Below are 27,858 nucleotides of genomic sequence, written 5' to 3' on the forward strand. Positions count from 1 at the left end.
GTGCATATACATATATGTTTATATACATACATATATACATACATATATATGTGGAGAGAGAGTGAGAGCACAGGGTGAGCTGAATATGAAGGGATGATAACTACAAAATTAAGTGTTGAGAGGAATGTACTGGGACAAAAAGAAGAGGAGTGGTAGGATTTAGTAAATCATCTCACATAAAAGAGGCAAGAAAGAACTTTTACAATAGAGGGGAAGAAGGGGAAGATGAGAGGGAATAAGCCTTACCTTCTTTGGATTTTGCAGGAGGAGATAATAGCATACACACTTCAATATGAAAGTTTTTCTTACCCTACAGAAAAGTAGAGGAAAGGGGATAAGAGAATTGGAATAATAGAAGGGATGGGAGATTGGGGGAAGGGGTAATCAGAAGTAAGCACTTTTGTAGAGGGACAGGTCAGAGTAAAGAATAAAATAAATGGAGGGTTCAATAGGATAAAGGAAAACATAGTCTTCCACAGCATGACTGTTATGGAAGTGTTTTGCATGACTACACATGTATAACCTATATTGCTTTCTCAATGAGGGTGGATGGAGAAGGGGGAATGGAGAGAATGTGAAACTCAAAGCTTTAGAAATGAATGATAAAATTGAATGTTGAAAATGAATGTTCTCTCCCTCCCCAGCTCTGCTGGTTGGGCCCTGTTGGGCCTGACCTGGCCATGAGGGGCGACCTAAGAGCCTCCCAGCCGACACCCAGGTGGTGGAAATCTGCCTCTTAAAGTTGGGAAAAGGAAAACAACTTTTTGAGTAATGAAGATGCCTCCTAAATTCAAGTGCCACCTAAATGATGATGATGTCACTGGTTCTGTGAAAAGTAAAAGAAGAAATCTTTTGGAAGAAGATTCAGATGAAGAAGAGAATTTTTCCTAAGGGGCCCATCTCAACCAAAATTTGGATCTCAGAATGACAAAATTAGGCATGTACAGAATCAGGTGGAGGAAGTAATTGATGTTATGCAAGAGGATATTACAAAAGTGATTGAAAGAGACGAGAGACTGGATGAGCTGCAATACAAATCAGAAAGCTTATCAGATAATGCAACAGCTTTTAGCAACATATCTAAACACCTTCGAAGACAAATGTGGTGGCATGAATGCAAAATGAAGGTCATCATGGCTCTGGTTGTTCTTATCCTTTTGCTGGTCAATATCATTCCTATTGCCCTGAAATATCGGACTGGATTTGGTGACCAGAGGTTTTCAGTAAAACAGATCTGGTACAATGTAAAAAAAAAAAAAAAAAAAAGGGGGGGGGGGGGGGAAGCCAAGATGGCGGAGTAGAAAGACGCACATACACATAGCTCTGAACCCACAACCCACACAACGGCTAGAGGGGACCAACTCACGCTGAATTCTGCACCCAGAGGCCACGGAATATTGGAGCGAGGGAGATTTCTGTTCCGGAGAGACCTGCAAACCTCTCACGGGGGGTCCTTCGCGCTGCGGACTGGGCACCAGGACTGAGATCTGAGTGCAGCCCTGCAGCAGCCTGCGACACTGAGAGGAAAAGATCCGAGCAGGCTACGGGGACGGGATCTCCAGCGGCCACGCGGGTCCCTCCACCCCCAGAGGGACCTGCAAACCTCTCGCAAAAGGTCCGTCGCTCTGCAGATGCGGAGCCCAGCCCAGACCTATGGCGGCCGCGGCTCCGAGAGGTAGAGATCCGAGCAGGCTTCAGGGACGGGATCTCCAGTGGCGGCACAAGTCCCACCACCCACAGGTGACGGGGGTCGGTGAGAGAGTCTCTTTGGCGGGTCGAGAGGGGAGTGGATTGCCCCCATGGCTCGGGCCCCCCCGGGAGGCAGAAGCTGAGAGGCGGCTGCAAACAGGGGCTCTCCAAGCGGGCGGGAGCCTGGATCCATTGTGGAAGGTCTGTACATAAACACCCTGAGGGAACAGAGCCTGAGAGGAGGCCCTGCCCCGACCTGACCACCTGAACTTAATTCTCACACTGAATAGCAGCCCTGCCCCCCCCAAAAGCCCTAAGGCGGGAAGCAGCATTTGAATCTCAGTCCCCAAACGCTGGCTGGGAGGACCAGGAGGCGAGGTGGGAGTGAGGAGAATATTCAGAGGACAAGTCACTGGCTGGGGAGAATGCCCAGAAAAGGGAAAAGAAATAAAACTATTGAAGGCTACTTTCTTGGAAAACAGACATTTCCTCTCTTCCTTTCTGATGAGGAAGAACAATGCTTACCATCAGGCAAAGACACAGAAATCAAAGATTCTGTGTCCCAGCCCACCCAATGGGCCCAGGCCATGGAAGAGCTCAAAAAGAATTTTGAAAATCAAGTTAGAGAGGTGGAGGAAAAACTGAGAAGAGAAATGAGAGGGATGAAAGAAAAGCGTGAAAAGCAGATCAGCTCCCTGCTAAAGGAGAACCAAAAAAATGTTGAAGAAATTAACACCTTGAAAACTAGCCTAACTCAATTGGCAAAAGAGGTTCAAAAAGCCAATGAGGAGAAGAATGCTTTCAAAAGCAGAATTAGCCAAATGGAAAAGGAGATTCAAAAGCTCACTGAAGAAAATAGTTCTTTCAAAACTAGAATGGTACAGATGGACGCTAAGGACTTTGTGAGAAAGACAGGTATCACAGAACATAGTGAGAAGATTGGAAAAATGGAAGATAATGTGAAATATCTTATTGGAAAAACAACTGACCTGGAAAATAGATTCAGGAGAGACAATGTAAAAATTTTGGGACTACCTGAAAACCATGATCAAAAGAAGAGGCCAGACATCATCTTTCATGAAATTATCAAGGAAAACTGCCCTGAGATTCTAGAACCAGAGGGCAAAATAAATATTCAAGGAATCCACAGAACACCGCATGAAAGAGATCCAAAAAGAGAAACTCCTAGGAACATTGTGGCCAAATTCCAGAATTCCCAGGTGAAAGAGAAAATATTGCAAGCAGCTAGAAAGAAACAATTCAAGTATTGTGGAAATACAATCAGCATAACACAAGATCTAGCATCCTCTACATTAAGGGATCGAAGGGAATGGAATAGGATATTCCAGAAGTCAAAGGAACTAGGACTAAAACCAAGAATCACCTACCCAGCAAAACTGAGTATAATACTTCAGGAGAAAAAATGGTCTTTCAATGAAATAGAGGATTTTCAAATTTTGTTGATGAAAAGACCAGAGCTGAAAAGAAAATTTGACTTTCAAACACAAGAATGAAGAGAAGAATGAAAAGGTGAACAGCAAAGAGAAGTCATAAGGGACTTACTAAAGTTGAACTGTTTACATTCCTACATGGAAAGACAATATTTGTAACTCTTGAATCATTTCAGTATCTGGGTACTGGGTGGGAGTACAGAACACACATGCACACACGCACACATACATAGAGACAGAGTGCACAGAGTGAATTGAAGAGGATGGGATCATATCTTAAAAAAAAATAAAATCAAGCAGTGAGAGAGAAATATTGGGAGGCGAAAGGGAGAAGTTGAATGGGGCAAATTATCTCTCATAAAAGAGGCAAACAAAAGACTTTTTAGTGGAGGGATAAAGAGGGGAGGTGAGAGAAAAACATGAAGTCTACTCTCATCACATTCCACTAAAGGAAAGAATAAAATGCACACTCATATTGATAGGAAAACCTATCTCACAATACAGGAGAGTGGGGGACAAGGGCACAAGTAGGGTGGGGGGGAGGATAGAAAGGAGGGTATGGGGAGGAGAATGCAATCCGAGGTCGACACTCATGGGTAGGGAAAGGATCATAAAAGAATAGAAGTAATGGGGGACAGGATAGGATGGAGGTAAATATAGTTAGTCCTATACAACACAACTATTATGGCAATCATTAGCAAAACTACACAGATTTGGCCTATATTGAATTGCTTGCCTTCCAAAGGGAAGGGGTGGTGAGGGAGGGAGGTAAGGAAGTTGGAACTCAAAGTGTTAGGATCAACTGTAATGTTCTTACCACTAGGAAATAAGAAATACAGGTTAAGGGGTAAAGAAAGCTATCTGGCCCTACAACACAAAAGAGAAGATGGAGACAAGGGCAGAGAGGGAGGATAGAAGAGAGAGCAGATTGGTCAAAGAGGCAATTAGAATGCTTGGGTTTGGGGGGGGAGGGGATGAAAGGGGAGAAAATTTGTAACCCAAAATTTTGTAAAAATAAATGTCAAAAGTTAAATTAAAAAAAAAATTAAAAAAAATTAAAAAAAGAAGATTGCTGCATTAATTTAATGAAATATGTATATGACATTCAAAAGTGTTTTTTCTCAAGAGATAAAAAGGCAAGTGTCCAGTTCAAATTGGAGCACTGACAAGTTCCTTTTTAGCTTCCACTACTTCACAAAAAATGCTCTAATTAATTTATTTTAAAACAGAAACATCAACTTTGTCATGTTATAGGGATCTGATTTGAAACTAAATACTTGCCAATACACTATTTGCATATAAAGTTAAACATTGATGGTAATATTTATAATTCAACACAATTCCTACTGTAAACTAGAGAAGTGGGGATTTATTGCATCAAGTTTAGGCATAGGGTAAGAGTTGAGAGATGAAACATTATGTAAAAGGGGATGGAAACTATTTAGTTAATGATTACAATGTGTATTATTTTTCTCATGTACAAAATTAGAATTTGGAAATGGTTTCCATATATTTTTGGAGAAACTAATGTTTTCAGTACTGCTACTTTGAACTGTGACTAAAGACATTCCAGTAAACCTATTTTGCCTGTATGTAGAATTTTTGACAACTTTTCTGTTTTTTACTTTGGAGCTATAGTAGTGTATTCTGATCAATTTTAAAGCATAGTGTGGCCCAATTAAGTCAGGAAACGAGATTGAAGGAAAGGAGAGCCATCAATGGAGTGTTTGGGATTAATGGCTCCTATATGTGGGCACATTGCATTAAAAAAGTTTTCATTTCCCTCCAGCAATAATTGGAGAGAAATTAAGAGATGATGAGTAAAGGAAATCCATAGATACTTAATTTGTTCCAGTATTTACCATCAACAAACCCTCCTTCCATAGCTGCTAACAAGTAACAAAACTCAGTTGCTATGAGTTTGACTACCATGGCCTACTCACCATCTCTCTTCTGAGAGATGTGCTAATTTGCCATGAGATGGACAAAAAGTAAGCAGGAAAACCTAGTAAAACCCCTGGGAGCCTGAGTAATCTACAGATGGGATCATCTGTATCTGAAAAATTACATGCTGGCTAACATTCAAAGTTTAACATTTTTCTTTACCTATTTTCACTTAATAAATAATTACAGACAGAAAAAAATGAATGATAAATTCATTTTAACAATGTGAATTTCGGGGGATGGAGCCAAGATGGCGGAGTAGAAAGACGCACATACGCTACCTCCAAACCCACTGCCCATAAAATACCTGTAAAAAAAAAGAACCACCGGTGAATTCTGGAACAGCAGAAGCTACAGAATGGAGCAGACAAGATTTCTGCTCTAGAGAGCCTGAAAACCTCTCGCAAAAGGTCCCTCGTGCCCCGGACCCAGAGCAGAGCCCAACCCTGCCTCGGCGGCGCAGCGCCAAAAGGAGCAGATCCGAGCAGGCTTCAGGGGCGGAATCTCCAGCAGCCACATGGGTCCCTCCACCCACAGGTGACAAGGGCTGGTGAGAGGGTCTCTTTGGTGGGTCGAGAGGGGAGTGGGGTGCCCCCATAACTCAGGCCCCCTCAGGAGGCAGCAGCGGAGGCGGGAGCAGACGAGGGCTCCCCAAGTAGGCAGGAGCCTGGATCCATTGTTGAAGGTCTCTGCATAAACCCCCTGAGGGAACTGAGCCCGTGAGGCGGCCCTGCCCTAACCTGAGCATCTGAACTTAATCTCACACTGAACAGCAGCTCTGCCCCGCCTAAAGCCCTGAGGCTGGGAAGCAGCATTTGAATCTCAGACCCCAAGTGCTGGCTGGGAGGATCAGGAGGCGAGGTGGGTGTGAGGAGAATATTCAGAGGTCAAGTCACTGACTGGGAAAATGCTCAGAAAAGGGAAAAAAAATAAGGCTATAGAAGGTTACTTTCTTGGTGAACAAGCATTTCCTCCCTTCCTTTCTGATGAGGAAGAACAATGCTTACCATCAGGAAAAAACGCAGAAGTCAAGGCTTCTGTATCCCAGCCCACCCAATGGGCTCAGGCCATGGAAGAGCTCAAAAAGAATTTTGAAAATCAAGTTAGAGAGGTGAAGGAAAAACTGGGAAGAGAACTGAGTGACATGCAAGCAAAGCATGAAAAACAAGTAAACACCGTGCTAAAGGAGACCCAAAAAAATGCTGAAGAAAATAACACCTTGAAAAATAGGCTAACTCAATTGGCAAAAGAGGTTCAAAAAGCCAATGAGGAGAAGAATGCTTTCAAAAGGAGAATTAGCCAAATGGAAAAGGAGATTCAAAAGCTCACTGAAGAAAATAGTTCTTTCAAAATTAGAATGGAACAGATGGAGGTTAATGAATTTATGACAAACCAAGAAATCACAAAACAAAATCAAAAGAATGAAAAAATGGAAGAAAATGTGAAATATCTCATTGGAAAAACAACTGACCTGGAGAATAGATCCAGGAGAGACAATTTAAAAATTATGGGCCTACCTGAAAGCTATGATCAAAAGAAGAGGCTAGACATCATCTTTCATGAAATTATCAAGGAAAACTGCCCTGAGATTCTAGAACCAGAGGGCAAAATAAGTATTCAAGGAATCCACAGATCACTGCCTGAAAAAGATCCAAAAAGAGAAACTCCTAGGAACATTGTGACCAAATTCCAGAATTCCCAGGTGAAAGAGAAAATATTGCAAGCAGCTAGAAAGAAACAATTCAAGTATTGTGGAAATACAATCAGGGTAACACAAGATCTAGCAGCTTCCACATTAAGGGATCAAAGGGCGTGGAATAGGATATTCCAGAAGTCAAAGGAACTAGGACTAAAACCAAGAATCACCTACCCAGCAAAACTGAGTATAATACTTCAGGGGAAAAATTGGTCTTTCAGTGAAATAGAGGACTTTCAAGCATTCTTGATGAAAAGACCAGAGCTGAAAAGAGAATGTGACTTTCAAACACAAGAATGAAGAGAAGCATGAAAAAGTAAATAGCAAAGAGAAGTCATAAGGGACTTTACTAAAGTCGAACTGTTTACATTCCTACATGGAAAGACAATATTTGTAACTCTTGAAACTATTCAGTATCTGGGTACTGCATGGGATTACACACACACACATGCACACGCACACGCACACACACATAGAGACAGAGTGCACAGAGTGAATTGAAGAGGATGGGATCATATCTTAAAAAAATGAAATTAAGCAGTGAGAAAAAAATATATTGGGAGGAGAAAGGGAGAAATGGAATGGGGCAAATTATCTCTCATAAAAGAGGCAAGCAAAAGACTTTTTAGTGGAGGGATAAAGAGAGGAGGTGAGAGAAAAACACGAAGTTTACTCTCATCACATTCCACTAAAGGAAGGAATAAAATGCACACTCATTTTGGTATGAAAACCTATCTTACAATACAGGAAAGTGGGGGATAAGGGGATAAGCTGGGGTGGGGGGAATGATGGAAGGAGGGAGCAATTTGAGATCAACGCTCATGGGGAGGGACAGGATCAAAAGAGAGAACAGAAGTAATGGGGGACAGGATAGGATGGAGGGAAATATAATTAGTTCTTACACAACGCTACTATTATGGCAATCATTTACAAAACTCCACAGATTTGGCCTATATTGAATTGCTTGCCTTCCAAAGGGAAGGGGTGGGGAGAGAGGGAGGGCAGATTGGCAGACAGGGGCAATTAGAACGCTCGGTGTTTGGGGGTGTGGGGAGGGGACAAAAGGGAGAAAATTTGGAACCCAAAATTTTGTGAAAATGAATGCTAAAAGTTAAATAAATAAATAAATAATAATAATAATAATAAAAAACAATGTGACTTTCTAGGGAAATTATTTTTAAATTAATTACTTTGTATTGATTTCTTTAAAAATAAGGCTAAATTTGTTTTACATGCTACTAAGAAATAAGTTATATAGGCAATGCCTATTGAAATCTAAATTACCCTACAGGAAAAAAAAAAGAAAAAGGGATAAGGGGGTGGAGGTAAAAATAGGAGGGAGGGCAGATGGGAGGAAAGGTCAATGGGAATGCATGCTTTCATGTCATGAGGGGAAGGAGGAGATGGGGAGAAAATTTGAAATTCAGAATTTTGTGGAAGCGAATGTGAAAACTGAAAATTAATTAAATTTTTAAAAAGAAACAAAAATAAACAGCTTATAATAGAAATTCATTACTCTATGTAGAATTTATCTTTTTCTCTACTGCTTTGTTTTTGAAACACTCTTTTTATTGGATATTGGTTAAGTTTAGAATTTTTTAAGAGGAGGAGCAAGATTTCCTGCTTCTCATTGTGTTCATGTCCATCCCTCTTCTCTTCCAAATGACTCCTCCAGAAACCAAAAGTAGAATGTTAACACCAGTCTTCTGCTAGAGTATGGCAAAGAATCTTTTTTTAAAATTAATTTGCAACCACATTGGAGATACCCTTCATAGATGGCAAGTCTGATCTGGGTAGCAATAACAACTCGATAGGTGGATCAGAGCAGGAAAAAGAAGGAAATGAAGAGAGTCAATATAGAGAGGAGTATAGAAATTTGGGATTTTAATGAAACTTTTCACAAAATTAATATATACATCCATAGGTTAGCTAATAGAAGGACATTTTGAATAACCTTGGCAAATCAAATGACTTCATACCAGGTCCTATTAGACTGATCATTACTTTTACCTTTTAAAAGTGACTGATCAGAAACTTTTATTGGGAGTATAAATTTCAGTGCTGTCACTGTTTTAATCATTATACATAGGAATTATTGCTAATCTAGTGTTTCCTTTGAATGAATTTTTTTTCATTCACTTGTCTATTTTGAGTCTAGTTTAGTTAAAATTCAATCAAATGGTACATAAATTCAATCTATTGGGCAGTGTAAATTACATATAAAAATATGCTGAAAGAAAAAAAGTAAGTAAAGATGCCATTGTTAATTCCATAGATTTCTCTGACATTTTATGTAACATGTAACCATCTAACCAATGATGGGTAAGGGAAACAATATCATTCTAAATATTATATGTCAGTAAAATTGTGTTTCTTCTGTTTTAGATTTTAAAAAGTTAGAAACAGAATTTTTAAGAATTTCTCCCTGTTGGTCAATTTGCCTGTACCATATCTTGAAGACTACTTGTTTAGTTAATCATATTAGAATTAGGTAAGAATTTGTGATCTCAAAGTTGAAACGAAATTTTACTGCTTTGTAATCTTTTCTATACAAGAACATCTACCTCAAAGTTATTCACAAATAGTTATCTAGGCTTTGCTTGAAAAATTCCATTGAGGGAGAAATCAGAACTTACCAAAGCAACGTGTTCTATTTTTCAATAGCTCCAATTGTTTTGAAGACATTTTTAAACTTAAATGAAATTTGCATCTATATTTAAATTTAAAAAAAAATTCCCTACAAATTCACAACAGTGTTTTGTTGAAGGATTTGAAGGGAGAAATTTTAAGTTTTAATTTTGTTAATTTCTGTGGTGACTTTGAAATTTTCATACGTTTTCAGCCATGCTTTCTTGGGTCCTGAAAAGGATAGTTAAACCCTCCTGTACAGTATGCAGCTAGACCATCAAGTACTCACCTTCCAGATTAAATGATCTATCATTTGTGAACATTTTCTTAATGGAGAGAACCTGGAAAGAAATGAAAAAGGAAAGGGTGGGTAAACAGTGTTATTATATATTTGTTATATTTATCATATAAATCTTATATATGTTACATATTTTTAAAAATATAACTATACATGACATTATATAATATACTTTTGCCTTTCTTGTCTATGCCTGTAATTTCATTAGTTGAATGGAATTCTCTCCATTGGTGAAGATTAGCAACATGCATGATATTATTAATGTTAATGAATTGACTAAAGCATTAAGAACTGAAGTGATTTGACAGTGGTCACACAGCTAATATTTGTGAGAGACCAAACTTGAAACAGGGTCTTCCTAATTGAAATGTCAACCACTTTCTACAATAACACACTGTTTGCAGTGATGGGGGTATATTTAAATAACAACAAAAACATCAGACCAATTTCTCTGCAACCAAAATTCACATAAGAAGGTAGATATGTTCAAGGAATATTTTATAACCTAATGTAAAAAGGTTTCTAATAAGGCACTAGTGAAGTTAAATACAGATCTATGCTTTGAGTATTAAGTTGTGCATTCCTTGAGGATGGAGACTGTGTTTTACCTTTTTTTATATGCCCAAGACTTGACAGAGTGCCAGACATAAATAGGGATTAACTAAATGGTTATTGACTGACTGAGGTCCTCTAAACCTCCAAGCCTTTCTTTCTGGGGTTCCAGGATTTGATTGACCCATGGTTATAAAATCTGACTAGCACATATTTTTGGTCTTAAAAATATCTGAGCACCATTTGAAAGTAAAGGATTAAACATGTCATTACCCCAATCTGAAAAAAAATAGCTTGTCAATTATGAAATCTCTGCCCTTTTCTATGCATCTTATTAATTGTTGGCAGTAAGTTAGATATCATAAAAATAAAAAATTGAAATTTAGACACATCTACTTATTCTTTTACCTAACACTGATCCTCCTTCTTGACCCTTCGCCTTTTCTCTAAATGATTTTTTTTCATGGTACAATCTTCCTGGTATTCTTTTGTGTTATTTATTTTTAAAGCAAGGAAAGAACTGGGAAGAAAAAAAATGGCAGAAATAGAAACTACTTCCAGCTCTAAAAATCAGTTTGATCTATTGTTATTTCCATAATGCTATTAATAACTGCTCATGGTGAGTCCCAGGCTCTCATATCCTTGACTAATACTTTGTTCCATATATTCTTTAAGAAACTGTAAAAAATGAACAATAATATTATAGTATTTAGTCACTTATTCATTCAACAACTGTACCCTCAATAAACATATACTAAGCACTCACTGCATACCAATAATTCACTTTATTAGGTGCTCTCTCACAATTTAGTTAGCTGGATATAAAGATATGTAGATATAGCTGTAAGTATAAATAAAGAGATAAACTACATAAAGCACATCAGTCTATACAATATATAGATATATTCTCTATGTAAATCCTATACATGTATATAAAGAAATATATATATATATACACATAAAAATAAATGTTTGATACTTCAAAAAGAAAATATTAAATAAAAAATTTAAAAGATGCTGCATAAGTTAATATGAAAATAGAAAGTAATACCTGTCATTCTACACTAGACCTGATTATTACAACTTCAGGGATATAGGATCATAATTATAATCATAGGAGGTATTTGTAGACTATATGACATTTAATAAAATGAGGGTTACTTAACATTAATATGGAAAGGATATTCATCAAGGATTTTGATTGATTCAATCTACAACAGATTCTCTTTTTTCTGAATTTGCAATAGTGGTACATTTATTTGGAAATATATATGTGCTATTTTATATCTGCTTAAGCTAACAGGAAGCTATATCATCATTTTGTGATAGTCCCCTAGATCATATAAGTCTTCAGGAAAGTTTCAAACGAGCAAGCCTACATTTAGGGATCATGATAGATGCTGCTAGTACTACATTGGACTTTTGTTAAGCTTCTAAGAAGAAAAGTAAGCTGAGTAATCATAACCATATCTCATATGCATGTGTATCTCTGATGAACTAAATATTTTCTCTGACATAAAAATGAATATATATGTATATGCATACATATATACATACACATATACATTATGGACAAATATACAGTATTCAAAACATATAATTATATAGTTGTGCATGTAGTTTGTATGTATATACATACATGCATATTGAATAACACATTGATGGTAATTCCTTTCATACAAACATTTTGCTTGACCTAGTGAAGATTCCAACTTACTCTCATAAAAATAAAGTCCTGTAAAGTGAGAGATTTTCATAGTCTAATGCCAGGCCTAGAGGCCTGTGTGGGCTACCCGAGTCTTCTTACCTCACCTCCGAGGTCTTCGGTTGGCCAAAACCGGATGCTCATATGAGAGAAAGGACGTTCCAGAGTCGAACAAGGGTTGAGCTTTATTTCAGGGTCTAGTTACAAGTACAGGGTGGTCTTCCTTAGGAGGAAGAGGGGGAGATTTCCTAAGGAGGCTAAGATCTTAAGGGATTGGAAGTAGAAGTACAAGTGGGGAGAGAGGGGGAGGGGAGAGAGGAAAGAAGAAAAGCGGAGCCTGCTGTCCTCTTGGCTCCTCACGTGCTAAGAGAGCTTTCAGGCTTCCTCAATCCTACTTAACCTTCAGCCGCATAGTTTGCATCTCAATACCGTGCTGTTAGATAACAATAGTGTGCCCAGATCCGGGACCATCTCGAGGGCGGGGAGATCTCTCTCCCATCACGTTTCTCACGGGAAGAGGCGGAATTACTCGAGATAGCTCGGTTCACCTCTATTCCCTGCGGTTTCCTGGGAGGGTCTCGTGAGAGCTCTAAGATTTAGAAGCTCCCACCTTTACCCGCCCGAGACTGTCCACACGGAATTGAGCTTCCAATCCCAACAGCCTAAGCTGAGTTTTGTGCCATCAAAAGAACTGTACAAGAAAATCACCAACAACTATTGTTTTAAATATAGATTGTCTGAATTTAGAGATTGTTACCCAAAGAAAAAAAAAGCTCATGCATGAAATTCTGAGACATTTAACAGTACAATTTCAGAATTTCAGTGACAGAGATACAACAAAATTTGTAAGCATCCACGAGAAAAGCCTTCACTAATGAAGAAGCATCCATTTGAAAAACACAGATTATTCAATAGCCATAAGAAATCATGGAAAAGAAGAAAATGATTTATCCCCAAAAGTGAAGAGTTGAAACTTCAATCCATAATGTCACATAATGCAAAATCAAGCTAAATTTTCATGAAAAAAAAAAAAAGATGGAGCTACAATAAAACCCAATTGCAGCAATTCTAGAGAAAAAAAAAGTGATTTAAATATTCATTTTACAGATACTCCTGAAATAAGGATAAGAATTATAAATAAGTGCAATTATAAAATAAAAATTAATTAAATAATTTACATTGTGTATTTTTATTTTTTTGTTGTTGATGACTTGAGCAGTAAATTAATGAAAGAATAGAAATCATCAAAATTCAATAGGATCTAAAGCATTCAAATTTTAAGGAAATTTGAAACAGTAAGGACAAGAAAATGAGAAAGTGTAAGGGAATTGCCAACCCTCAGCTCTCTTGGACAGCATACACCAATCACGGCTCAGGTAATCTGAGGGGAGATTGGTAAGGCATGAACAAGATGGCGCTGGGATGAAGGGTTCCGCCCCTGTTCACCACCAGATACTTCCTGAAACGTGGCTGGAAAGCAGTAGCAAAACCTGCTTAAACTAGTTTAATCTTGCTTGTGCTGCTTACGTAACTAAGGCGTACATGATACTATATTAGTGCCTGAGCTAGTTTGAATAAATGGAGTTGCCTTACATCTTTGCCTCCCACCTCATCGTTACTCACAGCGAGCTCCTTCAGGGTCGACAGGCCCTGCTGGTCAGGTAAACCTGTCGGCTCGGGGTGAACGGCCCCAATAAATCCCGTTCAAGAAAGAAGTGAATTAATAAAACAGAGACTAAAGCTTGCGTTCCACTATAATTGATTTGATATGTTACATGGGAGGATTACATCGTTGGAAGTCATTTGAGTAGAAAGGAAGTAAAAAATAAAAGGGAAGACTTGGAAACTTCCTGCCTGGAGGTAAACAGATAAAGACTAGCTGTTATTTTTTTATATTTTTATTCTCTCAACCAGAGTGAATGAACATGAGAGTGTGGGGGAAAAGAGGTGTGGATAAAAGACTGAAGTAGCGGGTAGTGGAAAGAGACGAATCAATCTAGAAGAGAAAATAAAATAATTTCAGTAAAGAAATATGACATGGAAAAGTAAGGCACTACTAATATGGAATACAGTATAAGTTTTCAGATGTGATAAATGTGTAATTTGGTTCTGCTAAATTGTTATTACTGCTGTTGATTTTATCTTTGTTGCAATGGAAGGAAGACTTACTGGATAAAAGTATCCAATCAAATTGATGTGACATAAAAGAAAAATAATGAAATTTTAAAACTAAATTCAATGAAAAAAATCAATGTAGTATGCATGTTATATGGGAGATATGGCTAAATATATGTTCCTATGAAAAAGAGGTGGATATTTAAATGAACTATTAGTAATAGACTTTTGAGCAAGATAGTAATATGGTCAAATCATTAGTTTAGGGAGATTTAGATAGCTCAAATCGGAGTGGCCATTGAGGTCAATATTACAAGAATTCTGATGAATGATGCTAAGTGTATGAACACTTTAGGAGTTTATGTAATTAAAGAGAATAGAAGAGGTGCAAGAGGAATTATGGAATTAGAATTTAGAAGAGTTGAAAACAGACTAGATATACTGGATACAGGGGTGAATAAAAATCCTAATGAATCAATGACGATTCACCTTTCTCATCTGTAAATGTGTTATAGCAAGTCTTATGCTACCTATGTCAGAGGAATGTTATAAGAAAACTTCCCATTGATTTAATTCCAATAATTTAAATCCTTATATCATTTAGGTGATTCTGTTATATCATAGAAATGAATCATAGGAGTATAGTTAACACATATGTAATCACCAACTAAGCATATCCTAGGCTGTGTGCTGAGTACTAAGGATACAAAAAATGGGGGAAGAGTGTGAAAACATTCTTGGTCTCAAGAAACTTACAGTGTAATAGGGAAGACAATATAAAAGTAACTAAGTACAAACAACAAATATCAACATATATATGGGATAAATTGAAGACTACCAATAGAACAAATTGTTTAAATCTAAGGAGTACTAAGAAAAGCTTCTTACATAAGGTGAGATTTAAGGTGCATCTTGAAGGAAGCCAGGAGAGAGAGAGAGAGAGAGAGAGAGAGAGAGAGAGAGAGAGAGAGAGAGAGAGACAGAGAGAGAGAGAGACAGAGAGAGAGAGAGAGAGACAGAGACAGAGACAGAGACAGAGACAGAGACAGAGAGACAGAGAGAGAGACAGAGAGAGAGACAGAGAGAGAGACAGAGAGAGAGAGAGAGAAAATTTTGAAGCATGGGGAACAACAGATGAAAATTCCCAGACAGAGTAAGAAGATTGAGAGTCATGGAACACAAGAAGGTGAATATCACTGGCTGCAAAATATGTGGAAAAAATTAGGTGTAACAAGGAAGGGACTGGGTTATTAGGGGTTTTCAAAGCCAAACAGACAAATCTATATTTGATCCTGAAGGTAATATGGAGCCAAAATCTTACCTAGTCCTTAGTCATTGAATGGACATTATCTCACATAAACTGAGACCTAGGAAAGACTTTAATTTAGGAAGGCCAAGGTCACCCACTGTATCCTCAGACATATTCTATCATTTTGATGTTTCTTGCCACTAGGTTCCTATGACTAGAGGAAAAAGTGAGGCTGACAACTTTGCACTGCTCTGTCTTACTTTTAAATCTAATTCACATGCAAGTCAAGACATCACCCTCATGATGTCACTGGTCCTCCTCAAGAACAAAAGACAAAGACAAAATAATGGATTCTGGATTCTTCAAAGTGAGTGCATTCATTTGTTTATGATTTTTATTCCCAACTCCTTTAGGGGAAGGATGACATTTTATAGGGTGTGTATGTGGTTATGTATTTGTTTGCGTGTGGGTATGAATGATAGTTTTCATCATTTATGGGTTGAATTTTATTTGTTTGGACAAAGCAAAGACATGCTGTTAGTTGTATACAATACAATAAATGTAACCAAACAAGATATATTTTGATGATACTGAATTCATAGATTTAGAATGGGAAGGGACCTTTGAGACCATTGAGTTCAGTCCTCTTATTTTATAGATGAGAAAACCATGGTACCAAGAGGTTAATAACTTGCCCAGGATCACAATCTAGTAAATGGATTAGGTGGAATTTTAATTCTGAATCTCCAAGCCCAAAATCCTATCTACTATATTACATTACACTGGACATTCCTCTTTACCTTTTCAGTTATAATTAATTTATTCAGTTAATAATAATAATAATAATAATGTTCTATAAGATCAAATGTCATAGTAATTCAAGATTTTCTAGCGGACTGACATAAATAGAAAAAAAAAACCTTTGACTTTTTCCATTTGTAATGTAAACTCAAATATGACATATAACATTGGTTGTGAAATTGTAAAAATATTATGAAAAGTTCATATAAAGAATTTACAGAAAGTTGAATTATGCATAAATCCAATGTGAGAGATTAAGCAGTTCAGGTGATTGATAAGAAATATATTGGACATGGATTCTTCTTTATTTAAATATTAATTTTAATGAAATGACTGAAATGAAATGTAATAGGCAATAAAATATGAATAATTAATAGAAGATTCATTTCAAACAGGGTATTTTGTGCAAAAGCTTTTTAATTTTATGTAATTATAATTATTCATTTTATCATTTCTGTTCCTCTCTATCTCTTGTTTAAATGTGAACTCTTTCTCCATAGATCTAATAGGACGTTTTTTAATCCTTTTTCTCTAATGTGTTTGTGGTATGACATTTTGTATATAGGTCATGAATTCATTTGGACTTTACCTTGATATAAACTGTGAAGTAAAAATAAAAAAATACACTATTAATATAAACTTCATTTTCACCCTGTTTCATTCATTTTAATGTATGTATTATTTGTACATGTATGTGTATATCTGCATGTATTTATCTGTTTATTCATTCATCTATGTACTTATTTACTTACTTATTTGGGGGATTCAACCTCATCTACTCTTAAAGTTGAGGGTGCACTCACTGATGGGCCTGATCTCGTTGGCAATCTGCATGGAAGCTTTGACATGCTTTGTTTCTTACCTGGACCAATAGACTAGTTGTCCACTTCCTCCTCTTTAGGATCTCACCATATCAGTTCCTGATTGTGCAAATGCTCAGTGGACCTTTGTCCTTCCATAGCCCAAAATTTATGAGCTCAAGTCATTCCTCAGCTTCTACCTCCACTGGGAACAGACAATATATGAGTGTGTGCTACCATGTCCAGCCTTGCATATAGTTTCCATGACAATGAAACCAGAAAGCCAGAGCAATTTTGTTTTTGTAATTTAAATATCTTTCATAGACACTTCTGGATAGCTGGAATTAAACAATTAGGAGATACCCATACTCTTAAATTTGCTGCTATTATAATAGCTTTTGCCATAATAACCACTTTGATACAGTAGAGAGAATATTTCTTTACCATCAGAATAGGGACATTGCTTATAGGGAGGATTGATGTTAAAGGGCTAACGTTTTTTTCTTCTTTTCCAGGCATCTTCAGCAAGGAAAAAAAAAGATGCAAATGCAAATGAAGATCAGTATTTCCTAAGGTTTCAGGCAGTGCTTCTTGAAACACATTTCCATAAAGCTAGAAGAGGAGAAGAAATTCTCTTATGTGCCAGGCACTGTGGTAAGTGTTAGGGATACCAAAAAGGATAAAAAATGAGTCCTTCTCCTTGAGGAGCTTAAAGCCCCCAAAACATGATCATTTCTCATTTTACTAACCAATTAATCATTTTTTTAAAAAAAGCATTTATTAAGTTTGTTCTATTTGCCATGTATTAAGTTAGATACTAGTGAGACATAGATAAAAATGAATGTCAATTCCCTGGATAATTCTGCTGCTACTTTATAAATTCAGAAATATCCTGCATTCCTCAGTTCTCTTTTGTGATTCTGGTTATCCTTTGGGTCTTAGAATAAAAAATACAATAGATAGAAGTTGTCTCAGTTGAGCTGAAACAAAGAAATTATTACACTAGATCTCAATTTGAGAAATTTATATTGAGACATTTAAATTGGACCCTTAAGTTAACTTTCTCTCTAAAAATGTTCAGTTAATGGTGAGATAATAGGAGAATGGACAAAAAAGCAGAAATTGATGGTCATAATGATGTACAAGGAAATTAAGATATGCATTACATTTCATTAGAAGTATATGTGTTTACATATACTTTATGTATACATAAGAGTACATAGGCACATTTATATACATATATACATATACATGTATATGTGTATATACATACATACACACATACATACATATATATATATATATATATATATATATATATATATATATATATGGATGTTCCTGCTATATAACACAGCCTATCCTAAATCCATTTCATATCCTGGATTTTCTTATTTCTTAAGCCTTGGGAAAGCCATTACTATATACTTCAGATCTTTTCAGTCACTAAACATTTTTTAAGTGTCTTCTGTGGGCTAAGCAATGTGCTAAGCACTGGTTACACAAAAAGAGGCAAAAGAGAGCTTTTACCACCAGGAAACTTACAATACAATGGAGAGAAAAAAATGCAAAAAATATATACAAGCAAGTTATAAAGAGTGTAGTAGGAAATAATTAATCAAGGAAGTCACTAGAATTAAGAAGGATTGTAAAAGATGGGATGTGAGCTGGGACTTAAATGACGTCATACAAGTCAGTAGGTAGAGATGACTAGGGAAAGCATTTTACCCAATAAAATAAAATATTGCCATTTTTTTCTTGTGCGTTAATATATCAGTCAATCTTTGATCTTGTTGATGGAAATAATCTTTACAATGATTAGAGCATGAGCCACTCATGTCTTCTTTCTCTGCTGTGATTCTTTTCCATCCCATCCCATAAATCTAGCTCAAGTTTTCCACAGGACTGCCTAAGAGTTTTCCTCTTTTTTAATATTATAAGATGTCAGTAAATTACATGAAAAATCCATTGGATATCTCTCAATATATGACAAATCCACTTCCATATCTGTAAATACAATTTTGATAATGTCCTTTGCATCATGACTTTTTGTGCGATTCCTTGTTGGTCTTATTGCCACTTGCTTACGTTGACCATGTTTCTCTACATTACACTTCCAGTGATCCTCAACTTTAATTGTCTGGAAATTATAGTGTTATTCCATGACTGTCAGTCAGTCAATAAGCATTTATTAAAATCCTCTTATGTGCCAGGCACTGTGGTAAGTGTTAGCGATACAAAGAAGGATAAAAAATGAGTCCCTCTCCTTGAGTAGCTTAAAGCCCCCAAAAACATGATCATTTCTCATTTTACTAACCAATTAATCATTTTTTTAAAAAAGCATTTATTAAGTTTGTTCTATTTGCCCTGTATTAAGTTAGATATTAATGAGACATGGATAAAAATGAATGTCACTTCCCTGAAAGGGCTTACATTCAATTGAGGGACACAATAGCATGGAATAATAGTTAATTTTAGCAGGGAAGGCAGATCTAGGAAAAAATATATTGCAGAAGGTGGTATATGAGTTAATATTCAATCTAAGAGGTGGAGGTAGAGGGAGAACATTGGTGCTATGGGGTGAACTTGAGAAACATCAATCTGTCTGGATCATGGAGTTAGTGAAAGGGAATTCATGTACAATAAAGTTGAAAAGTTAGGTTAGAGTAAAGTTGTGAAGTATATTAAGTTGCCATCCAAAAAAGTTTGCATTTAATTATAGAAGAAATAGGGAGCCAGTGGAGTTTATTGGACCAGAGAGTAGCATGATCAGACTTGTGCTTTATTAACATCACTGTTTTAATGATGGATTAGAGAGGAGAGAGAAGCACTAATTAAGCGATCTGTTGTTATGAAAGGAATAGACTCCTCTATATTGTTCCAATATGGATTGAAATATTTTATCTTAAAGAGGATAGAAATTTCTGAATTTATATAATATCAACTTTCTTTGAAAACTATCCAAAATATTGTATTTTATATTAATTAATTATACTTATTTTATACAACACATTTTGCTAAAAATTAGTTAGAGTTAGGAAACAAGACAAAGCTCTGGTTCAGTGAGGCGACAATCTATTAAGGAATAAAATAAATTCCCAGGTAACTGTAAGGTAATTTATAGTATGGCAAATTAATAGGGGAAACTTAACATGTTGATACAAAAAATTCACAAACAGAAATCACATAGGACTGAGGCAATCAAGAATGTCAGCACTAAAATTTTGGATGACAGAATAATGACCCAAAAAGATCTCAACAGACTGGTATGATAGGCTAATATGATTAATTTTAATAAAGTTAAATATAAAAATTTAGATGTGACTGAAAAAAATGCATGATTCAAGAACAATGAGAGATGCATCTAGTACACACTTTGTATTAAAGGGTCTGGATTATTTAGTTGACTAAATGTTTAATAGAAGTCAATATGGTATGGTAATCAAAATAGTTACGCAGTCTTAGACAAAGAAGTGAGATAGGGTATACAGACCTATGGTGATAGTCCTGCTTTGGTCTGTCTCCTAAGTGGAAGTGCTTCATTCAGCTCTGTGAGCCACTTTTTAATGAAAATCATTGATAAGGTGGAGTCCAAATAGTATGATACATGGCCTTGAAATAGTGTCATATAAAGATTTCTTGAAGAGACTAATGATTTTTAGCTTTAAAAAGAGGAAATTTAAAAAGTAGAGAATTGCATGTCTGAAGTACTCTGGTATAAAAATTGATTAAGACTTTTTCTCTTTGTTCTGAAAATAGTAGAGCTTAGAGCAAAAAGAGGCAGACTTGGGCTCGAGGGAACAAAAATTCCTGAAAGAGTTATCTGAAAGTGAAAATGCCACTTCAGGAACTAATGGGTTTGCCCCTCATTAAAAGTCTTCAGGAAAAGATTAGGGTAAAAATAGCCTATTACTCTCTGACTCCATTTTCATTCTTCTCCAATCTATCTGTCTCATAGCTGCCAAAAATGACATTGCTAAAGCACACCACTAAACAAGCTACTTCTCTGGTCATGAGGCTGCTTTGAGTCCCAATTTTCTCTAGAATCAAAAAAAAATCCTCACCTTTCATAATATGGCTCTGGACCAACTTTTTAAGTTTAGGAAGATTTTTTTTTTCTGCCCCATGTGTTATTTGCTTATTATGTGTTTTTAGATTCTTCAATGTTTTACTATACATATATATATATCATATACATATACACATATACATATGTATGTATACACATATGTATATATATGTATATATATATATACGTATGTGTATAGTTTTTTACATTGAATACAAAATAATGTGGTTACCAAGCTCACTATCCACTCTTTCTTTTTCTTTTTACTTCTGAGTGCTTCTTTTTTTCCCCTCTCACTCTCTCCACCACCAAAAAAAATAGAAAAAAAAGAAAAAAATCCTTTTAAAAATTAAGTACAGTCAAGCAAAACAGATACCCAAGTTGGCTATGTTCAAAAATGTGTCTCATTATGTATATTACTCTATTACCTCTGTGTCAGGCAATAAGTAGCATTCCTCATCATTAATCTTCTGGAATCTCAATGGATCATTTCATCAATCTGAGTTTTAAAATCTTTTGATTTTGTTGTTATTGATTTTATAATCTTAATATTATAAATGTAGATGTTATAGTTTAAATTTTTCTCCCACTTCTATTCATTTACCTTTTGCATCACTTCAAACAAGTTTTTCCAGGTTTCTCTGAAACTGTCGTTTTTATCATTCCTTATACCAAAATGGTATTACAATACATTCACATACCAAAACATGATTTTCTTTCCCCAAATTATGATAAGCTCTTATGGGATGGAGCCAAGATGATGGAGTAGAATAAGGGATCTGCTAGAGCTCTCCCCCAAACTCCTCAGAAAATCTGTAAAAAATGATTCTAAACAAATGATTCTAGACCAACAGAAGTTACAAAATTACAGATTGAAGCAAATTTTCATCCTAAGAAAATCTGAAAGGTTGACAAGAGGGGTCTATTGCACTGTGCTGGAAGCAGAATGCAGTTCAACATGCATCACACTGGCAGGGATGGGGCTCAAGCAGGACTTAGGGGACTGAATTGCTGGCAGCTGCAATTTCTGTGGTTTCCAGTTTTCTCAACCCATAAACACCAAAGACAGCTTTGAAAGTCAGTGGGAAGGGTCTCTCACCTGCCTGAGAGGGGAACGTGGTCTGGTCCCAGACACAGTCCCAGTCCCAGGGCAGCCAGCAGCAGATACTCCTGAAGCAGAAGCTGCTTCTAGAGCTTCTCAATTAATAAGGACGTCAAAAGTCAAATGATTGACTGAGACAATAAGCAAATGGGGGAAAAAGAAATAGACTATACATTCTCATTTTCTTGGTAAAGAGGTATTTTCTTACATCATTGGTGATGAAAAAGATCAAAACATACAAACAGAAGATAACAAAGTCAAAACTACTGCATCCAAAGCCTCCAAGAAAAATATGAATTAACTCTAGGATATGGAAGAGCTCAAAAAGGATTTTGAAAATCAAGTGAGAAAAATAGAGGAAAAACTAGGAAGAAAAATGAAAATGATGCAAGAAAATCATGAAGAAAGAGTCAACAGTGTGCTAATGGAGACCTAAAAATATGCAGAAGAAAATAACAGCTTTAAAATTAGAACAACTCAAATGGCAAAACAGGTCCAAAAAGCCAATGAGGAGAAGAATGCCTTAAAGTAGAATGGATCAAATGGAAAAATAGGTCCAAAATCTCAATGATGAAAATAATTTCTTCAAAATTAGAATGGAGCAAAGGAAAGCTTTATGATAAATCAAGAAATTATGAAACAAAACCAAAAGATTAAAAAAATAGAAGACAATGTGAAGTATCTTACTGGAAGAACAACTGAACTGAAAATGGATCCAGGAGAGATAATTTAAAAATTATTGGACTACTTGAAAGCCACAATCAAAAATCGAGTCTATACATGATGACGTATATCTTTCAAGTCATCTTCAAGGAAATCTACCCTGATATTCTAGAACCAGAGCATAAAATAGAAGTGGAAAAAATCCACTGATTACCTCCTGAAAGAGATTCCCAAAGGAAAACTCCTAGAAACATTGCAGTATGTATGGTGAAAGAGATACAGAGGGAGGGAGGGAGAGATCACAGGGTGAGATGAATACGAAGGGATGAAATCTAAAAAGATGATATCTATAAAAGAAAATTAAGTGTTGAGAGAAATGCACTAGGAGAAAGAGAAAGGGAGAGATAGAATGTACTAAAACATCTCACATTAAAAAAAGCAAGAAAGAACTTTGACAATGGCAGGGAAAAAGGGGAATATGAGATGGAATAAGCGAACCTTTCATTCATCAGACATGGCATCAGGAGGGAATAGTATACATTCTCAATTGGTTACGGAAGTTTATCTTACACTATGGGAAAGCAGCGGGGAAAGAAAATGGGAGGGGTGGGAATAAAAGAAGAAATGGCAGAGTAGGGAGAAGGGGTAATCAGAACCAAACACTTTTACAGATGGACAAGTCAAAGGAGAGAATCGAATAAATGGAGGGCAGGAAAGGATAGAGGGAAATATAGTTAGTCTTTCACATGACTGTTATGGAAGTGTTTTACATGACTACATATGTGTAACCTCTACTGAATTTCTTGCTTTCTGAATTAGAGTGGATGGGGAGGGGGTAAGGGAGACAATGTGTAACTCAAAGTTTTAACAATGAATGTTAAAAATTGTTTTTATATGCAACTAGAAAAAAAGACATCTAGGCAATGGGGTATATAAATCTATCTTTCCTACAGGAAAATAGAAGGGAAGGAGATAAGAGAGGTGTGGGGGATAGAAAGGAGGGCAGATTGGAGGAAAGGGTTATCAAAATACATTCTCTCCTGGAGTGGGGGAGGGGGAGATAAGGAGAAAATTTGAAATTCAAAATGTTGTAGAAGTGAATGTTGGAAACTGAAAATAAATATATATTTTTAAATTATGATCAACTCTTAGTTTCCAGGTTACTTTTTTGCCACTGCAAAAATAACTACTTTTTTTTTTATGTATGGAATTTTTCTTTTTTAAATTTCTTTGGATTCTACATCACCTTTTCTATTTTCCAAGATCTGTCAGAAGCAATTGAATGTGGCTTAATCCATCTTAGGTCAGTACTTTCCAATATAGTTGATTTAAAATTTTCCTGTGTGTGAGACTTTATAACAGACATAGTACTAGAAAAAATAATAAAACAACTTATTATTATTGTTATTGATACTTTTGATCCACACTTACCTGTTATCTGTAGGAAGGACTTAGAAGTAGAATTCAACCACAAGTTATTTTGCCAGTCTTTTGCTTTTCTTTGTTCACAATGACATCTGATCATATTTTATATGCTTCCTCCTTTTTTTAGGTTCTCAGATGCAGTGATTTTGTATAGATGATGTTAGTCTAAAAGTCTTTACATCATACAAAGCTCAAATATTCTGGTGCAATAAATATTTAATATTTCAATGAATTTTTGATATTTGGTTTTGATGTGAGAGAAGTACTTCTAAATCATGCTTCATTTATTAAAAGGAATGTCTTCATTTATAAGGCTGTTGCTACAAGAGTCAGAATAACCAGTCAGAGATTTTTTTTATTTGGGGCCATAGTGTTGCCAATTTGAACATGTATTTAGTATGCTGGTATTTATGTATGCAATCCCTTTTAAAATGTCTAATTAATTGATATTTCATTGTATCTGCCAAAGGAATTTTGTACCTTTTTTTTAAAGATTTGATTTTAAAAGCAATGCTTATTTGTATTTTTTAATTGAAACATAACCTTTGTGCCAAGTGAACGCATCTGAGCAAAGGAGAATAGCATGCAAAGATTCAGTCATGAGAGGTTTGACATGGTTTCATCACTACAGAAACCACTTCTGCCTCTCCAGTGTAACATAGCTGTCTTGTTTAAAGTCAGAGTATGAGATATGAAAGATTGCATCTTGCAAATAAGTATAAATAAAAGGCAAAGGCCCTACAATGAGGCCAAGTTAATGTATCATGAGCATGACAGTTTAAAAAGAAAGCTCAGATACAAGAGCCAACTAACAGGATTTTGTGGATCCTCAGCCAGTCTACTTTTTAAAGGAATGTGTCTCTTTATGCACAATGTGAATCTGTATATCAATATGCATCTCTAAATTGTCACATGGATATGGCCCATCAGATTCTCAAGGTTTTGAATATATTACCATAAAATCACAGAATCTTTAAAAAAAGATATAATCTAATTCAAGGGCTTTGTGTACAAATAGACAAATAAACACCAAAATTGCTAAAAGATCTGCCTAGTGAGTTAATATCTGCAATTTCAGGGATCAATCATAGATCTCCAGATTCCCAATCCACTTATCTTTCCCTTCTACAACATCAATACACTTATTTTGATAATTCTTTGACGTTTTTTTCTTCTATTGTCTATAAAATCCTCAATTTTCAGTTGGGAATATCTGGATTCAATTCCTAACTCTGATGTTTCCTAGCACAATGGCTTTAAATCATTTCTTAACATATACTATACTATACTTGATTCTGAGGCAATTAGTTTTCTTTTATAATAAAGTAAATGAGAGTTCTTTTATAATAAAGTAAATCACTTAAGTAGAACTAATAATATAGTTACCTCAACCAAACATGCATCCATCTTTCCCTATCTGTAGCACTCCTGAGATTTCTTTTTTTTAAAATTATCAGAAATCTATTTGCCCTGCCACCTCTCCCAGGATCAGAGAGAAAAGAAAAAGAAAATGACATTGATATAACAAATATCCATACCCAAGCAAGGCAAATTTACTCAATGACTATATGCAAAAAGTGTCTCATTCTGAAACTTACATCCTTCACTGCAATTTTCATCATCAGTCATCAATGTTCTTTATAGTGATCATAGTTCTTACAGCATTCAGTTTGATTGTTTTTACTATACTGTTGTTATTGTATCAATTGTTTTCTTCTTTATATATACTTCATTATTGTTAGGTGTAGATCACAACAAAATGAGCCACCCTCAAAGAGACAGGAGTACCAGTTCGTGTTTCCTGAGGAACATATACACAGGTCAAAAAGCAAGAGTTTGAACAGAACATGGAATAAATGATTGGTTTAAGATTAGAAAAAGAGTATGTCAAGGCTGTATATTATCACTTTATTTATTTTACTTACATGTAAAATACATCATACGAAATGATAAACTGGATAATCAAAAACTGGAATTATGGTTGCTAGAAGAAATATCAACAATTTTATATATGCAAATGGTATTACTCTGATGGCAAAAAGTGAAGAAGAATTAAACCTCTTTATGAGAGTGAGAAAGGAGAGTATAAAAGTTGGCTTGAATTTTAACATCACAAAAAAACCCTGAAATCTTGGTAACTGGTCCCATCATTTCCTAGCAAATAGAGGGGAAAAAAATGGAAGCAGTGTCAGATTTCATATTCTTGGGTTCAAAGATCACTGCAGATGGCAAATGCAGCTATGAAATTAAAAGATACTTACTCCCTAGAAGAAAAGTTGTGGCAACTCTGGACAGTATACTAAAAATCAGTGACATCACCTTGCTGACAAAGATCCATCTACTCAGTCATGTTTTGTTTTTGTTCTGGTAGCAGTGTCTGACTGAGAGGAGTGGCATATAGGGAAAGCTAATTGCCTCAGAATCAAGGCTTTTGAATTGTGGTGCTGGAGATTTCTGAGACTGCCTTGGATGGCAAAAAAAAAAAAAATTCAAATCAGTCAATACTTAAGGATATTTTTTCAGACTATTCACTAAAATGTAAAATTCTGAAGCTGAAGCTTCAATACTTTGGATAGATAATGAGAAAACAGGACTCATTGGAAATATCTTTTCTCTATGGAGGTGGATCTCCAACACTAATTGCCTGGCATTGATACCAATAGTCAAAAGTATATCAGGGTGGGGAATCTGTATACTTGAGGTTACCTGTGGCCTTCTAGGTCCCCAAGTGCAGCCCTCTGACTGAACCAAAACTTTATAGAACAAATCCCCTTAGCAAAACGATTTGTTCTGTAAAACTTGGACTCAGTTCAAAGACTTCACCCAAACTCCATTGAAGGGCACATGTGGCCTAGAGTCAGCAGGTTCCTCACCTCTGGCAATCCTAGGATGTGCAATGATCATAAGTCTTTGTATCCTTGTTTTAACAGTTGTTTTTTTTTTTTTTCCCCCTTAGGTTTCAACTGAAGTGTCTTAGAGGCCTCCACTTAAACATTGAAGCATTAATACTCATACTAAAATATCTCACTGGATGTGTGATGTTATTAATAAGGGCATTCCCTTTGTTAGATTAGATACAACCCATCAGAGCCTTCTTATAATGTGTAAGTCTATCTGTTTCCTTCCATTTATCCCCTATTAAGCTGCTACCCAATTTGTTAGAGAACTTCCTCCAGGGCCAGGGACCCTTAACCTGAAGTCTATGAGTATTTTTTTAAACTTTTAATAATTACATTTAAATATAATTGGTGTCTTTTGTAATTTTATCAAAAATATTATTTTGAGAAGGGGGTATACATGCTTTACCAGATTGCCAAAAGTGGATAGGACATAAAAAAAGACTAAGAATCACTGTTCTGGACTATTTATATTTTGAGAGTAGCTATCAGGGAAGTTTGACTTACCATTTTGTTATCAGCCTTACCATACAGCCAGTACAACCTTATTGTTACCTGCTCCAAACCCATCAGTTTTACACTTTCTAGCAAGAGATCTCCAAAGGAAGTCATGAATATACTTTAGTATATTCATGTATATGGAACAATACATGGGAGTGTGTCATATAGATCCAATCAATTAAAATTTGATAAACTAACATCTACAGTATCTCTCCAGTCCACCAGTAAGTGTACTTGGTTAAGAAATAAATTAGATTACTCTTAGAAGTCCCA

The 27,858-nt window shown here is 35.8% G+C and overlaps 1 pseudogene; it reads left to right on the forward strand.

Moving 5' to 3' along the window:
* The first annotated feature begins 736 nt into the window (after window positions 1–736).
* Window positions 737–27,858, forward strand: part of LOC140522974 (vesicle-associated membrane protein 4 pseudogene) — a 53,546-nt pseudogene continuing 26,424 nt past the window's right edge.

This window comes from Notamacropus eugenii, chromosome 2, assembly GCF_028372415.1.
Source record: "Notamacropus eugenii isolate mMacEug1 chromosome 2, mMacEug1.pri_v2, whole genome shotgun sequence".
Classification (NCBI taxonomy): Eukaryota; Metazoa; Chordata; class Mammalia; order Diprotodontia; family Macropodidae; genus Notamacropus; species Notamacropus eugenii.